This window comes from Panicum virgatum, chromosome 7K (genome assembly GCF_016808335.1).
Source record: "Panicum virgatum strain AP13 chromosome 7K, P.virgatum_v5, whole genome shotgun sequence".
Lineage (NCBI taxonomy): Eukaryota > Viridiplantae > Streptophyta > Magnoliopsida > Poales > Poaceae > Panicum > Panicum virgatum.
The window spans coordinates 27,255,316-27,273,139 of record NC_053142.1 but is presented as its reverse complement, the minus strand read 5'-3'; positions in this window follow the sequence as shown (position 1 = coordinate 27,273,139).

Genomic DNA, 17,824 nt, shown 5'->3' with positions numbered 1-17,824 from the left:
GAGGGAATCTAAGGTGCTGTTTGTTTGCATAGATTTTTTTAAGTTTCTGTCACATCATAAAGAATCTTATTATTTCGGAGTATCAAATAAAATTTGTTTATAAATTTTTTTGACAGCTGAGTGCTAATTTGTGAGACGAATCCAATGAGCCTAATTAACCCAAAATTGCTTGTAATTGCTTGGATCACACTATAATATTTTTTTTTCAATTGCTGTAATTGCTTGGATCACACTATAAAATTTTATCAAAATTGATCAAAATTTGTTGGAGATGACTCAGTATGACTGGCAGCTACTCTGTGCAAAGCAGTGTGGCTAGACCTGCATGTGGGCCCCATGTTAAGAGCCGGACCCTGAAATTAAAACCTCGTGTTCACACTATAAAATTTTATCAAAATTGAACGAAATTTGTTGGAGATGACTCAGTATGACTGGCAACTACTCTGCGCACAGTGTGGCTAGACCTACACGTGTGCCCCATGTCAAGAGTCAGACCATGGAATTAAAACCTCATGTTCACACTATAAAATTTTATCAAAATTGACCGAAATTGTTTTGAGATGACTCAGTATAATTGGTAGCTACTCTGTGTAAAACAGTATAACAAGATCTACATTATAGATTTTTTTAGAAACGGGTTCTTATTGGATTGTAACCATAGTTTGGCTAATAGTTTATTACGTTATGAACTCAAATGTTTGGGTTGGATTGGTGTGTGGTGGTGGTGGTTTGGAGTGGAGTGGGGTTATATAATTTCTCTCGTGAGAATGGAGTGGTGTGGGTATAGTTTGGTTTCCAACCCATTTGCAGGGTGACCCATCCTTATATGAACCCAAATCTGTAAATGCCAGGAAGCCGAACCCCAAAAGACCACACAAACTGGATGCATAAATCTATAATCGGAAAAGCATGCAAAATATTTGATGTGACGGTGTACATATGGCTTTATTAATAAAAATGTATAGAGAGAAAGTTTATTTATTGTTTATCTCCTTCACATATAAAGTGAATTAACATAGACTCATCAGCCCTACTTGATATACAGACACATGTAGATGGCTAAGCATAGCCAAAATCCAACCTGATACACTATTTTATTTTCTTTGCTCTCCCCCTCAGCTCAAAAGAAAAAAAAACAATAGATCAGGGACTTGCTTTCTTTTTTTTTGAAAGACGTGCTTTCTTCCTTTCTACATCGTCAAATAAATCTTTTGTCGTGTTACCCGTTTCAACGGAATGCGTTGCATCATCGGACTGTTTCCATCCCTATCCGTCGTCCAAGCAGGATAAGCTCGTGAATAAAAGGCGGCCCTAGTATAAATAAAGCAGCTAGGGCGCGTGTCGTCGTAATACAGCCGGGCCGTCTCTCGGCTTGCACGGTGACGGTGTACACACGGTCGGTTCCTGCGGGTCTTCGTTGTCGATTCGAGGCGATGTCTACTCGTAGCAGACAACATGACCGATGGAATCGAGCTGTGCGTCCGGCGGAGCCATCAGCCATGTGCCAAAAGGAATTAAGGAAAGGGATTCAGATATGCGTGTGAGGACGTTACTGGGGAGAAAAGAAGAAGCTAATGTAGCCACGCAAGTGACTGTTTCTTTGGTTGCTGAATATGCGCTGCCGAATATTACTTTTAGACCCCCAAACCCTGACCCTGAGAGAGTAGAGACAGATCGCTTTTGTTTTGGAGACACAGAGAGAGAGAGAGAGAGAGAGAGAGAGAGAGAGAGAGAGAGAGAGAGAGAGAGAGAGAGAGGGCGTATGCCAAATGCGTCTACGCTCCGAGAAGAATCCTTGGTGCAGTGGTCAGTGGTGTGCGCGCTACCGGCGCGGCTGCACTCAACCTGAAAATAGCGGCTCTGGACCTTCACACACGCGTGAGGTTTGATAACGGGAAATCATGTGCACGTGCTCAAATATTTGCTGCTGTTAATTAGTTTATCATCATGGTCAATAATGAATTAGAATCAACCACGGGCTAAGGAAACGGCCCTAGTTTAGAAATAGAAAAACATATGGACACTGGCCAGCGCGGCCGCAGCCCAGCGGCGGCCCGTCGTCACCCTGGCCAACACGGCCGCTGCCCATAGTCACAAAGTTCCTGGGTCGATTGGGTCGAGGAACGGGGTCGAGGGTCGAGGGTCGTCACTTTATAAAATTATGGTACGAAGGGTGTATACATCTATGGAACGATAAATTATTATGTGGGACGCGACCCTGATTCATCGGGGTCGATATTTTCGGGTCGATAAAGACAAAAACTATATATATGCTACTAATGAAGAAACTAATCTGCACAAGCATATAAGAAACATATAAAAGAATACATTTAGACCATGCTACACGTACTCAGCTCATTGTCTAACAAAAACCACACCAATCCACTGTCCTTAACCTCCTTATACCAATTAAATCAGCTAGCAATGGGGCTGCGACCCCTTTCAAACCGGGACACGATCCAACTTTGAATGGGACACTGACCCTCTTCGACCCCGACCCTCGAATCGGAACAACGTTCCCGGGTCGAGGGACGAGGCATCGACCCCGAATCCTGTGACTATGCCGCTACCCTGCGGCGGTCCGTCGCCTTGGACGGCAGCAGGGACGCCGCGCCCCCTGCCCAGCGGCCGGCTGTCCCCTTGTGCAGCGCCGTCTCCAGGGCGCCCACGGCCTCGCGTAGATGCTCTCCCGCCACCGCCCAAACCGATGGCGCATCCACAGCCGCCACTTCCATGGCCGCCATGGCCGGCAGCAGGACTGGATGACATGAACTAGAGCTGGGCGGCGTGGGCTTCGGCGACGAGGTCGGACTCCTCGGCGGCAGCACTTGGCAGCGGATATGGTATCCCGGACATTTTGCCGATGGCAGCACTAGGGTTCCCCAGCGGCGGCGCGGGGCATGCAGGCTGCGGCGCTAGGTTTGAGGAGGGGCGACTGCGGGAGGGGGGAGGCGAGTGCGGGTCTGTGGGAGGGGGGCGATGGTCAGCGAGATTTGACCAAGTGAAACGTTTTTTTTTGTGTGTGTAATGGATGGCATGGTGGATAATTTTTGCTCAACTCCAACAGCTCCAAAAATTGGTGGAGCACCTCTTGAGGAGCTCCAAAAAAAAGTGAAGTGGAGCCAATTTTTTTGGAGTGGAGTGGAGCTAGTTGAGGTATTTGGGTTTTTTTTTGAGTGGAGCTAAAAAAACATGGAGTGTAGTGCTCCCAAACACTCTCTTACCACACCGTTTAATTTATATGTGGTATCAAATATATGTAGGAAATTATATAGTAACTTTTACAGAGAATATACCTGAGCATGTATCGCATTATAAAGAAGAGAGTTACAACGATGTAGCTTTAACAGAGACCAATGTCACATCCCATCCTCTAAAGCCACATTGCCCAGTCCTTTCGACAGGCAGCCTCACATACACATAACACCATACTTACACTTTTGTCATCATTTCGTGTAAAAGGATCAATCCGAAGGTGCTATAGCTGGAGGACAAAGACTTAATTATAAGTTGGCTCCATCCTTCCTCAACTAGCAAAGTAGGTACTAAATATGTGCAAGCAAGGCTTATGGACCACTACTTAGCCACATTCAAATCAGACCGGATGTCACAACCTAGTATATATGATCAAGTAAGAAAATTGTTTTTTTATTGAAAGTAAAAAATTGTAGACTGAGTACTCTAGTCTAGCATCTCAGATCCTAGCAGATAGAAGCACTCAACCTTGCCATGTGCCTTCTCGACATCATCATGGATCAAGCGTCCAGCCATCAAAATGGCACCATGGATTATTGTCACTGATCCAATCAAACCATGGACTATAGATCGAGCTAGCTTCGCCGTACGTGTTGGCAAATTAACGTCGGTCTTTGGCTATGAAACAAAAAAGCAGCTCCGGATGTCCTCTTCCACTGGACGTCTGGACGTGCAAGACATGGTCTATGCCTTCTCGACATCATGTACTATAGTATATTGCAGATACTTTACTAAACCCGACCTATTTGATTCTAGATCATTGATGACCACTTTTGTAAAAGTAGACATCATCAATATATTGCTATTTTTCTCGTACTCGCAAAATTAGGATTTGAAGTCCAATGATCATGCTGCCACTTAGCTAGCACCTCCGTCCCTGTGACATTTGATTTGGAAGTTGCATTGTGGAGCGAAGTTTTCTTGATTCCTTAAAAGTAGATTATTGATGCAATCTGGCTAAAAGTTGAGGGGCTTCCCATCGTCTTAGGATTTATTGAGTCGATGACCTTGATTTGTTGGCTTGGGTACGGTGTCTTTTGGTTTGTAATAATCTTTTGGAACCCTGGGTATTGATGTTGTAAAGTGCTTGTTGTAGATATTGGCACATATATAGTAAGTGGGTGCAGGGATAAGCAGCAGTGAAGGGGCATATGCAGATGCTCACACCTGCTGGATATGATGTCCTCATGGAAAATTTGGAAATACGAGGATGGGTTAGCATCAAAGGTATATATGTCACTAAGAGAAAGATGTCTCGTGACCTTGTTATAAGGGAGGAGTATATATCAAATTAACCCTTTAAGAAACTATTGATCATGCACAACTTGCGAGAGTCACTATACCACAGCCCCACTACACCAACTGATTGTCTGTCGGTAAAAGTCGTTGTACCGACGGACCATCAGTCGGTCATATGTCGTCGTAAGTGGCGTCGGTATAAAATTTTACCGACGGACGTTGTTTTACCGACCAGTCGTTCGACGCTCTACATTATGTGAATTAAAAAAAATAAAAGCTGATATGTACAAATGCCACATTGAGCTTCAACGATCCATTAGTCATGAAAGTTTCATTTATCAGAGACACAACTATATTCCTACAGATTTGTGGTCAAATCTAAACAAATACAACAAAAGAAATCTTGTTAGGCAATAGTCACTGGCACACAATTACAAGAGCACTTTAATGTATGCAATATTGCACAGACTGAATCATACTATCACTAAATTTACAGAAACTTAAATCTCGCTGTTGTAATTCAAAAATCAAGGTTGTTCTTAGACTATGATATTTTGCTTTGAACAAGAACACACACAAGAGCACACATGCACGAAACTAAATTACTGCCATCCTGAAGATGAGAGAATAATAGATCGGAGAGACCCCGGGCTGCCGGTGCTGCGCGGCTGGCCTCCGGCCATGGCACAGGTAGGGATGGCAACGGGTAAAATCAGCGTGGATACCTGTTTCATGTACCTAAACCCGTGACCTAATATCCATACCCGCATCAGCGCCCGCAATCAGCAACGGGCACAAAATCATGCCCGAACCCGTTATCCGCGGGTATCCCGTGCCCGCGGGCACTCCCGTACCCACAGATGGGCGCCAGGCGGCCGGGGAATGCGGTGCGGCCGTGCGAGCGCGGTGCCTGGGAGGAGGAAGGGGGTGGCGGCGGCACGCGTGCAAGGAGGAGAGGGCGGTGGCGCGCGCAGGTGGAGGGGACGGCAGTGTAACACCCCGGGTGTTTGCACAATAATTTAAATAGGTGTCTACACAGTAATTGTGTTTGTTGATATGCATCTTGTGCTTGAAATGCTTAAAAAGGATCTTTTTGTAATTATGAAAGGTTATATGTGTAATTATGATTTTATGCAAGGTCCTTTTTGCAGTTGTGTTGGATAGGTTGTGTAATTATAGTTTTAGAGGAGGGTGTTTGTGCAAAATTTCAGTGCATTTAATGCATGGTAGTCATTTTGCTTGTAAGTCTACATTTGAAGTGATTTTGCATTGAAAAAGACAAAATTCCTAGAGTTTAAAATCCCTCTTGTGTTTTCAAATTTAGCTCTCTATTCTTTGGTCAAATAAATTTTTGCACAACATCAAAGTTGTAGCTCTTGAAAAATTGAACAACTTTCATGTTGGGCACTTTTTCATTTGAGCTTTGGTTTAAAAGTTATCGCTGTTTTACAGTGGGGTCCCTGGAACTTTTGGTAATTGCAAAACGAACCTTTTCTTCCACCTCCACCCCCTGCTCTGTTTTCTCTCTCGCCGCCGACAGCGCCGCCCGTCACCGCCGTGGAGCGCCTTCCCGGCCTTCCCGGCCATTAATTCGCCGTGCGCTGGCTCCCACGCGTCGCGGGCGAGCTCCTCCCCCTCCTGTTGCCTCGCGCTAGAGCCTCCACCCCTCGCCACGCACCCCCGCCGCGCCCAGAATCTCCCCGACGGCCGCCACCGCGACGCCGCCGTGGAACGGCCGCTGCAGAGCACGCCGCCCTCTTCTAGCGAGCGCTTAAGCACTACTTAAACCCCAGAGGTCGATTTCGCTCGTCCATTTCCTCTCCCCTCGCTCCCACGCCGCAGAACGCCGCCGCCGCCCCGCTTGAACCCCGGTGAGCTCCACCCCACCGCGGAGCCGCCAACCCAGACCCGCTCCACCCCTACATCCCCCACCATTAGCACCGCCTCGACCTCGCGCAGCTCCCAGGCCTTTTCCCCTCGCCCAAACCTCACCGGAGCCATCCCGCCGCCGAGCTCCGAGCCCGCAGGCTGCCGTCCATCGCCGACCGCCCTCCTCTAACCCTCTCCCGACGCGCCAAGTACACCAGGAGGTCCGCCCTGGCCTGCTCTCCGTTTCCCCCAACCCCACCCTCGCCGCCGGCGATCGCCGTCGCCGGTTTTGGCCGGTCAAACCACCGCCCCCTGCTCTGACTCGGCCGGGGACTTGTTTGTTAGAATTAGAGAAAGGCCAGGGGGTTATGTGAATAGACTATGACTCATTTGAATAGTGCCACTAAGGACTGCTTTGTAATGTTTTCAGTGAACTTTGAAATTCAATATCAATTCGTACAAAATTCGTAAAATAGCAAATCTTAATGTTTTGGAATCCTCTTGAAGAGCTCTATGCAGTAGAACCAGAATATGTTAGGCTTTAGTTGCAAGTTTTTGCTGTAGATTTTGTTTTGTGTTACTAGGTGTATAAATACTAGTTCTTTAATCTTTTTATTATGTGATACTTGAAAACTGATATTGCTCTGAAATTTTGGTGGTAGTTTACTCTTGTTACACTAGCTTTGCTATAAAAAGTTCATGATCAGTTCTTTGTTGTAGCTTTTTATTTGATTTAATCCTTGTTTAGTATACTTTATTTATGATAAATAGTTTCTGTTCTTGTTAAATCCCGAAAATATTTCTGAGTGTTCAACTGGAATATCTTAACTCGTCCAGGAAGTTTGAGCATCAGTTAATGGCTAGAACAGGAGCTAAAATTGAATCTTGCTAAACTGATGTCTATTTTGTTTATTTTCTCCGAATTAATTCTGTGTAGATAAAATCATGAAAAATTCACAGTAGCTAGATAATCCCTGTGTAGATCTCCTGTTAAATTTTGAGCTTCTGTTTTGATCTATTTTAGTCTGTATAATTCAAGCTTGTACTAGGTGTTGCCTGCATAAATGATTTATTGTGATTAAATGGTTTCATGTCTTGGCATGATTTTTGCAGGGTAGCTTAGTATGTTAATGTTCTGTTTAGGGTAATTTTGGCAGATTTTATTACTATTTGTACTCTGAGTTGTTGTTTTATTTACAAACCATGACTTAGTGGTCTAGTAAATCACCACCACTCATTTTATGAAGTTAGTTAACTTCTTTTGTGCTGTTGATCATGATGCCTTGTGTAGTTAAATTTGTTATTTAACTACTCTATAAACGATTGCCCATGTTTGTTTATAATGTTGTTCTTGCATTGCATATAGACACGACTGCCTTATCGGACGGGACGTACGAGCTGATCCCGGAATCTGACGGATGTGATCTCGAAGCTCAAGTGAACACTGTGGAACTAACTGAAGCCCCGAACCAAAGTTCGGAAGAGCCTAGCGCTGAAATAGTTAGCAATTACCGAGAAGGCAAGCCCCGGACATAACCTATACTTCAAATTAATATCGTTTACTGTATTACTTACTTGTGCATTTACAGTTCATAGGAGTTGAATTGAAACCCTAGATGCATGATCCTAGGAACCTATGTACTGAACACTAGACTTGAGTTCGAGTAATTGCTAAGCTTATAGGAACGGTAAAAGTCGAGTGATTGCCTGTCACTCGCGAGCTTTATAGGAATTGCTTGTTTACTTTCTGTTATCAATATAAGGACGACGGACGGGGTTGGGTTCGATATCATGTTCTATGTGAGACCCCGTCTGTGTTGATGAACTTGCTAAGGTCGCGGTGTGTGGTAGTGCTGGTTAAGTTTTTGAAAGTATTAGTCACATGCCGTAAATATGGTACGCGGCAAGCCTAGTAGCCGATTGGACCGGGGAGTGGATATACCTCCCACTCTCTCAGTAGGGATAGGTTTTATTATATGTTGCGCAACACTACGACTTCTAGGGACAAGGTTCGGCCTTGGAGCCCTGTAGTCGGGGAGAGTAGCACTATCCACAAGCCGGAAAGAAAGGTTAACGGTTGTTTGGGAATGACCCGACGGTATTCCAGACGTGTGTGCTAGGTTACCCTTGCAAGGTTGAATTTCGATTCAGAATCGTCCGCCTCTCACGATGAAATGAGACTGCTTGATCTCTTTGCCACACAGAGTAATAAGAGCAACAATATTCTTATTAATCTCGATGTTTGCTTATAAGTTCCACCATGATTGGATAGTAGATGCTTACATAGAATGGTTAATCAACTAGAATCTTGAAGCTAAAACTTGAAAGTAAGGACATACTCTTTATTGCTTTTCAGCAAAAAGGAAAACCAGAGCCTCACAAAGCCTTGCATAGTCTAGTTAAAGTGGGCTACTTATACCCGTTGTCGGTTAAGTCTTGCTGAGTATTAGAATACTCAGCCTTGCTGTTGAAACTCTTTTTCAGGTATGAGTTTTGAGGATCAGATCGCTAGCTTAACATATCCTTGCACATTGCCTCCTGGCTGGTCCGTAGAATGGGATACGTCTTCAGCCGGCAATGACTGTGACGAGTAATACCATGCTTGGGCTAGCTTGGTATACTTTTGCGACGTGTTGTAGTCATCGTGTCTCATCTTCCGCTGTTTAGACTCTGAACTTATGATCATAACTTGTATAACTGTTTTATTTAAGTTGGCCTTGTAATAATGTTTTTAACTGGCTTGTAATCATTACTATGTCTGTGTTGTAAAAATTGTGGTTGTAATATCTCTGGACTCGCCTTCGTGCGGGGTATGCTTGTTCGATCCGAGAATCAGTGGTTGTATCGGGACGTTACCCGACAGACCAAAAATTGTTCCGTTTAAAGTGCGTTTAAGCTAATGTTGCCTTTATGGTGATGGTTTACGCACTTGAGCCGGGATAATTTAGGCGGTTCTGCCACAGGCAGCACGCTAGAGGAGGTGGTTGCAGCCCCGGCAGGGAGGAGGGGGCGGTGCCCACAGGGAGAAGGAGGGAGCGGCGGCCGGCGGTGGAACGGCAGCCGAGTGGTGGAACAGCGGTCCAAGTGCACGAGGAGCATGGAGGGAGCGGTGGCCGGCGGCCCGAGGAGGAGGGAGGAAGCGGCAGCCGGCGGTGGAGCGGCGGTCCAGGGGCTCGAGGAGGAGGGAGGGAGCGGCGGCCGATGACCCGAGGAGGAGGGAAGGGTGGAGGGGCGAGGCCGCGACGCGAGGGGGGCTAGGCGGGCTGCTGAGGGGCGCTGTGCTAGGGACGCCGGGTGCTGTGCTGGGGGGGTGGCGGCGGCGGCTGGGACTGGGGAGTGAGTGGGAGTGGCGGCAACAAACATTGTATTAGTTGAAATTTCTGAAATAGAAGAAACTTCAACTTAGCTGTTTGTCTATTGTTGATTTGCGGTATGCAGCACCCCGGCGCCCTGGCCCCCTGGCGGATAGGTTCAGTTGTTTGGACCTGTCTGCCACGTGAGCCGTAGAAGATACTCCGGATCTCCTTGGGCATAGGTGTCGCATAGTTTGTAAGACGGGCAAGCGCCTTGTTCCCTGTGTAGCATACGGAACTACAGAGAGAAGAATCAAATTCGCTTACACAGTAGCAATGATACTGCAACTTAGCTATTTGACGCATGCAGAATCCATTCATGATGTCTGGGACAAAGCGGATCCCCCCGGCCCCCCTGGGAAATAGACTCAACTGTTTTGAGTCTGTCTACCATCGAGATTGGATCTTGATCTGCATGGAGGCTTTGAAGCGGATGCTAGGACCCCCTGGTAGGTAGGCTCAATGGTTTGAGGCTGGCTACCACCAGTCAGGGTTTAATCTGTGCACCATTTCAAATTTACAGCTTAGTAGCAGGCCCGCGGGACTCATCCTTGACCAGTCCCAGGCTGGTACCAGGTCCGGGGCTCTAGATGCGCAGGTTCAGGTAGCTCTGTGCTTGTTACAGAGTGGTGGAGTGTGTAGGCTTAGGGTTGGAACCAGGCTAAGGCACTACGCAGGGCTCCGGACCACTCCAGGAAACAGCACGATCTTTCCGGACCTGGCTTCAGCGTCCCAGACCCTTCGCAGCAGTGGGTGAGGTCACTTTGTTGTACTCGATCCTTTGAGATATAGAGCTGGACATGCCGTGTTGGACTTAGGAAGCCAATTCTTGAGCTGGAACGAGGTCCGGGCCCCCAATTACCCGGCTCCAGGTACTAGAGCACTCGTTACAGGGTGGTGGAGTGTGCAGGCTTTTGGGTACGGAACCAGCTAAGCGGCTACACTGGGCTCCGAACCACCCCAGGAAACAAGTACCCGCTCTCCAGAGTAGGTCCCTAGGGGTCCGGACCCCCCTCCAGCAGCAAGAGGGTCCGGATCTGTTACGGCAGTCCAGCAGCTCAATGCAGATCTTAGTTGTAGCAACAAGAGTAGAGGTCCCGCGGGGGTTAGAAAAGCGAAATCTTCGAGAATCAAAATGCGTAATTTAACCTTGACACAAAGCCAGAACTAGGAGAAAATCTTTCCTTTGCAATCTCGATGTACATGGCTTGCGCGATGGATGCCAGAGGCCGGGTTTACGAGGTCGGACCTCTACCGCTCTGAGCCGCGCGTTAGCCGATGGTGCGATGGATGCCAGAGGCCGGGTTTACGAGGGTGGCCCCCAACCGCTCTGGGCCGCACGCTAACTCTATCTTATTACAAAGGAAAAGTTTATTTCCCTACTCTGCCTAGGTGTAAAACTTACGCAGATGCTCTATGTTCCATGGGTTGGGCAGCGGCACTCCATCTTCTGTGGCGAGGCGAACGCATACGGGCCGGCATACCTCTGTAACCCTGAAGGGCCCCTCCCAGCTGGGGGAAAGTTTGTGGAGCCCTGCTCGGCTCAGGATCCATCTGAGGACGAGGTCGCCAGCCCGGAGCTCCCTGCTGTGCACGAACCGTTGATGATAGCGCCGGAGCGCCTGGTTGTAGCGTGCATTTCGGATTGCTGCTCGCCACCTTCGCTCGTCAACGAAGTCCACGTCGTCGCACCGCAGCTGCTCTTGCATGGATTCGTCAAAGGCCTGGACCCGTGGTGAGCCCAGGTGAATTTCTGGGGGAAGGCATGCTTCAGCCCCGTAGACCAGGAAGAACGGAGTCTCCCCGGTGGCTCGGCTGGGTGTGGTCCGATTGCCCCATAGCACGCACGGAAGCTCGTCAACCCATTTGGCACCATGCTTCTTCAAGCAGTTGTAGGTGCGGGTCTTGAGTCCCCTGAGGATCTCTGCATTCGCTCTCTCAACCTGTCCATTGCTGCGGGGATGTGCCACGGACGCAAAGCATAGCTGGATGCCGATGTCCTCACAATACTCTTGGAAGAGTCTGCTTTTGAATTGGGTCCCGTTGTCCGCGATGATGCGGTTTGGGACGCCAAACCTGCACACAATGGACCTGAGGAATGCGACTGCTGATTTCTTGGTGATATTCACCACATGGGTAACTTCCGGCCATTTGGTGAACTTGTCGATGGCGACATAGAGGAACCGGTACCCGCCGACAGCCCGGGGGAATGGCCCCAGGATATCCACACCCCACACGGCGAATGGCCATGAGGGCGGAATCATCTGCAGAGCTTGAGCCGGGGTGTGTCTTTGCTTTGCATGGAATTGGCATGCTTTGCAGGACCTCACCAGCTCAGCCGCATCCTGAAGTGCTGTTGGCCAGTAGAAGCCATGCCGGAAAGCCTTGCCAACAAGCGTGCGAGAGGAGGAATGACTTCCGCACTCGCCTCCATGAATCTCCGCGAGCAACTCGCGGCCCTCTCCCTGGGAAATGCACCGCATGAGGACACCGTTGGCACCGCGGCGGTAGAGATCCCCTTCTACTACCGCGTAGCGTTTAGCCAATCGGACTATGCGCTCAGCAGACACATCATCATCAGGGAGGATATTATGTTTCAGGTAGTCCCGGATCTCGGAGATCCAGGCATCGGGGGCTCCCTGAGTTGGTGGGGGCGGCTCTACGAGGTCACTAGGATCCCCGACAGAGCACACATCCCAGATCGGGCACCATATGTGGAATGCTGGCGGGACCACTAGCTTTGAGGTGCTAGCTTGATCCCCTTCACCCAGTTCGGCAGGCTGGGCGGTAGGTCTCAGCAGCCGTCTTTCGAAGACGCCCTCAGGCACGGATGCCCAGGTAGATGCTCTCGCAGAGAGATCATCTGCTGCTGAGTGGAGCTCGCGGGGAACGTGTTGCAGTTCCAAGGCGTCGAAGTCCTTCTCGAGCTTCCTCACGTGTATAAGGTGTGTCGCGAGCTGGGGATTGTTGCAGTTGCAATCCCCTCGAACCTGCTTGATGATTAGCTGTGAGTCCCCCTTCACCAGAAGCTGCCGGACCCCCAATGAGAGGGCTTGCGTCAGGCCAAAGATCAGAGCTTCGTACTCCGCCATGTTGTTGGTGGCCTTGAACTCAAGATGCACCATGTACTTCAGTTGATCTCCGTTTGGGTCGATGAGAACCACACCAGCTCCGGCCCACTTCTCACGGGCGGACCCATCGAAGAAGAGTGTCCAGTGGGGCTCGGTGAAAACTGGTGCCCTGATTTCCGGCTCCGGGGGTCCAGCGTTGACGGCCGGACCCCCAGAATCGCTTGGGGAAGGAGTCCACTCCGCTATGAAATCAGCCAGGATCTGGCTCTTGATTGCATGGCGTGGCTGGAAGTCCAGTTGGAACTCTGCTAGCTCTGCTGCCCACTTGGCGATATTGCTTGTGGCGTTGGAGTTGTGCAGGATCGCTCTTAACGGGTAAGAGGTCACTACAACAACTCGGTGTGCTTGAAAGTAGTGGCGCAGTTTCCTGGACGCAATAAGTATTGCATAGATAAGCTTATGCGTCTCAAGATACCTGGCCTTTGCCTCGTGGAGGACTTCGCTGACGTAGTAGACTGGCTTTTGGACGGTGCGGACCCTAGTTACCGGGTCCGGCTCGCCCTTGTCCACCACATCAGGCCTTTGGGCCCCCAGCGGTTCTGGGTACCCACCGGGACGAGGCTCCTCCGGACCCGCTTGTGCGGGGTCCGAACCTTCAAGCTGGGGTGAGGCTGACGGGCCCCCGTGTCCGGGGTCCGGCTCACCATCGTTGGCCAGGAGGACCTTAGTGTTCCCCTGGCGAGCTTGCTCCGTCCTTTCGGCGACCAGCACCATGCTGACTGCCTCCGCAGACGCAGCAAGATACAGAAACAACGGCTCACCGGGTTCTGGAGCCACCAATACTGGCAGCGAGGTGAGGTGCTGCTTCAGCTCCTGGAAGGCCTGTTCAGCCTCTTCGGTCCAAGAAAATGGACCGGCCTCCTCAATAGCTTGAAGAAGGGAAGGGCCCTCTCGGCCAGCCTCGATATGAAGCGGCTAAGAGCAGCGAGAGATCCAGTAAGCTTCTGGACGTCCTTGATGCGGCCAGGAGGCCTCATTGCTTCGATCGCCTTGATCTTGGCTGGGTTTGCCTCGATGCCTTGATGTGAGACCAGGAAACCCAGCAGCTTCCCTGCTGAGACGCCGAAGATGTACTTCTCTGGGTTCAGCTTCGTGCGCGTGGCGCGGAGCCGGTCGAAGACGAGGGACAAGTCCTCCACCAGTGTTGACCCTACCTTAGTCTTGACCACGATGTCATCGACATAAACCTCAACAATATCTCTAATTAGATTACAGAAGGTTTTGTTCATAGCTCGTACAAACATGGGTAAGGCATTCCTTAGATCATATGGCATGATAATGTAGCAATAAAGCCCATCTACTGTTACAAAGGCAGTATGCTTCCTATCTTCTCCAGACATCTGAATCTGGTGGAAACCAGAGTATGCATCTAGGAAAGACAAAAGGTCACACCCGGAGGTGGAGTCCACGATCTGATCGATATGCGGAAGAGGATAGGGGTCTCTTGGACATGCCTTGTTGAGGCTGGTGTAGTCGATGCACATTCGAAGCTTCCCGTTGGCCTTTGGGACGACGACCGGGTTGGCCAACCACTCGGGGTGGTGGACCTCCTCGATGAAGCCGGCGTGTAGGAGCTTGCGGACTTCTTCGCAGATGAAGTTCTGCCACTCCACGGACTGCTTCCGAGGCTTCTGGCGCACCGGCGTGGCATCGGGGTAGATCCTCAGATTGTGCTCGATCACTTCCCTGGGGATCCCGGGCATCTGTGACGGTTCCCAGGTGAACACGTCGACATTTGCCCGGAGGAAAGCGATGAGCGCGTCTTCCTATTTCTCCTCCAGGTTCCCCGCGATGCGGGTGGTCCTGGTGGAGTCCGCTCCAATCTGCACCGTCTTCACAGGAACATGGTCCGGATCGGACGGTTGAACCTTGGGAGCCTTTGCAGGCGCCTTGGGTTGCGAGGTGGACGGATCCTCCTCGGAACGTGCAGCCTCTGCCGCCAGAGCATGCAGTCTCTCAACTGCAGCAACGGCGTCAGTGCGGTCGCCCTGCACGGTGAGGACTCTGGCAGGGGAAGGCATCTTCAAGACCAAATACCCGTAATGAGCAATGGCCATGAAGCGGTAGAGTGCCGGTCGGCCAATGATGGCGTTGAACGGAAGGTTCACCTCCGCAACATCGAACAGAATGCTCTCTGTGCGGAAGTTCTCCTCGGTCCCGAACGTGACCGGCAGTGTGATGCTCCCCAGGGGGAACACCGGGTGTGGGCCCACTCTGGAGAATGGGCGAGAGGGAGTCAGCTTGGACTCCGAGATCTGCAGCTGCTTGAACGCTGCATAGCTGATGACATTGAGGCCAGCCCCACCGTCAATTAGCACGTGATAGAGCCTCACGTTGGATATGACAGGAGCGGTGACTAAAGGTAGCACACCGGCTCCGGCCATATTTTCCGGGCAGTCGGATGGCCCAAAAGAGATGGTGGTGTTCATCCACCTCTGGTGCGGCGCCGCCTTCGGGACCCCCGGTTTCACCGAAAGGACCTTCCGGCGAAGGGTCTTCACGTCCCGCCGGGAGACAAGCTCCCAGCTTCCGCCATAAATTACATACAGCTTCTTGCGGCGGTCGCCGTTGTCGGAATCGGAGTCGTCGTCGTGATAGACGCCCTTCAGCTCTCGAGCGGGGGATTGGTACCCCAGCTCCTTCTCCCCAGCCGCGGCCCCGCTGTCGGAGGCCTTCTCCTTGCCGGCCCGCTGGCGAGGAGGGGGTGAACCTTCCTTGGAGGACTGCTCACACCACCCACTGACCCGCTTCGCGAGCTTTTGGATCTCGCGGCAGTCAGCGGCGCTGTGGCGAGCGGTGGGATGCACTGGGCATGAACCTTCGCTTCCACCTTGGGGGCGAGGGCGTTTACCATGTGCATTCTGGCCCCCAGCCGCTGCCTCCGCAGCCGACGCCGCCGCTGGCGCTGCTGCTGCAACGACTGGTTCGCCAGAATGTGGCTCCCCACGACCCCGGTTCTTGTTCTTCTTCTTCTTGCCACCGCCCTGAGCGGTAGCACTGGAGCCACTAGCCTTGGTGTCTCCGTCTTGGGGGGCTGAGTGCCATGCACGGCCCTCAGCGGCCCTGGCACACTTGTCTGCCAGGGAGAAAAGCGTAGTGACGCTTTCCACCTCGTGCGTAGCCAGCTTCTCGAGCATCTTCTCATCATGTACCCCCTGGCGGAAAGAAGTGATAATAGATGCATCTAAGATACGAGGAATGGTACCCCATACCTTGGTGAAGCGCGAGATGAAGGCCCGGAGCGTTTCCCCGGGTTTTTGCCTCACGGCGTGAAGGTGTGCCTCCACACCATGTTGCTGGTAGGCACTGGCGAAGTTCGCTGTGAACCTCGCACAGAGCTCTTCCCAGGACTGGATCGTCCCAGGTGTGAGGTTCATGAGCCAGGTCCGGGCTGGCCCAAACAAGGCTACATGAAAGTAGTTTGCCATGACGGCTCCGTTACCACCAGCCGCTGTGATGGCGGTAACGTACACCTGCAGGAATTCCGACGGGTTAGTAGTACCGTCGTACTTTTCCGGCAGGTGTGGGCGGAACTTGGGTGGCCACGCCACGGCGCGGAGGTGCTCCGCAAGTGCAGCACAGCCCACCCCAGCCACCGGTGTGCCTGACTGTATCCGGGCGTTCACCGGAGGCCTGGGTGCCACCGCGTCCAGATCAACATTGAGGTTGCGACCCTCAATGTTGAGACGGCGCTCTCGCGCCCTCTCGACGGAGATGCGGGCATCCTCTCCCGCGCGCCAGCGGTTGAGCTCCGTCCGCAGGTCTTCTGTTCGTGCACCCCTCACGGTAGGGGAGCGCACGGACGCCAACGCGCCGCCTCGACGCTGGTGGTAAGGTACCACCGCGTTGCCGGGCGGAGGTCGTTGCCCAGTCCTTGCAGAACTGGGGGAGGCCTGAGCCAAGTGGAGGAGACGGTCAACGTCGTCCCACCACTGCTTCAGGGCGTCTGGCGAGGCCGCCTCAGCCGGGGGGTTGCGAAGCAACTCCCTAGCCGCTGCCAGCGCTCCACCGCTCGCAGCCTGTGAGGGTGCCCTTGATGGGCGCCCTGACTCTTGCTGGCGAGCGGCGCGCGCCGCCGCCAACGGTGGCTGCTCCACAGGCACTGTTGCCCCTGGAGCAGGAACGCGAGAGGCATGTGGCATGGAGGACGCCACACCCTCCGTCATCTCCACGTCGTCCACGCGAACCATGGGGACGAAGAAGATGATGAAATGCGACCAGCTAAAGCGCCCCTACCTGGTGCGCCAAATGTGGTGGTGCTGCAAACCACAGCCGGGTGGCGGAAGGCACCCGCCTAAGCCCAGAGGGTGTGTACTCAGGGGTTAGCTAGTCTTAGATCGATCTCACTCAAGAACACGATGAACACAGCAGGATTTTTAGTGGTTCGGGCCGCCGGAGCGTAATACCCTACGTCCACTATGTGTTGTATTGCCTTCCCACGAGAGTGAGAAGGTTGCGAGAGCTTGAGTCTGTCCGGATGTCCCTGTGCACAGCGAGCACCTCCCTTTTATGCCTCAAGGGGGGCGTACACAGCCGTTGGGTCCCCGACAAGTGGGTCCAACGATGCAGTATAAAATAACGTACTGTTCATACATTATGGCGTTGCAGGCAAAAGGAGATCTCTCTCTTGGATTCCCTCGCCTGCTCCCGGAGCCCTTCGTCCATCATGTCCTGGCGCTGTCTTGTCGGGACGGAGCCTGACGTAGCTAGTGGCATCGCCCGCCACGTTGCTTAAGCGGGCGGTGTAGCTTGCGGCGTAGGCGGCATGATGGAAAAACGCCGTGCTGTCGTATCCATTTAATGCTGCAGGCGGGCTCTGCGCGGGTGCGGCACAGGCGGCTGCACTGTGCTCCTTGGTAATACGCGGTGCACAGCGAGGCCTGACAAAGACTGTCTCGCGTACCGCGGCGGCAGAGCACGCCTTGTCCTCCGCATTAAATGCGGTGGGTGGGCGAGTCTCCCTGCGGAAGACTCGCG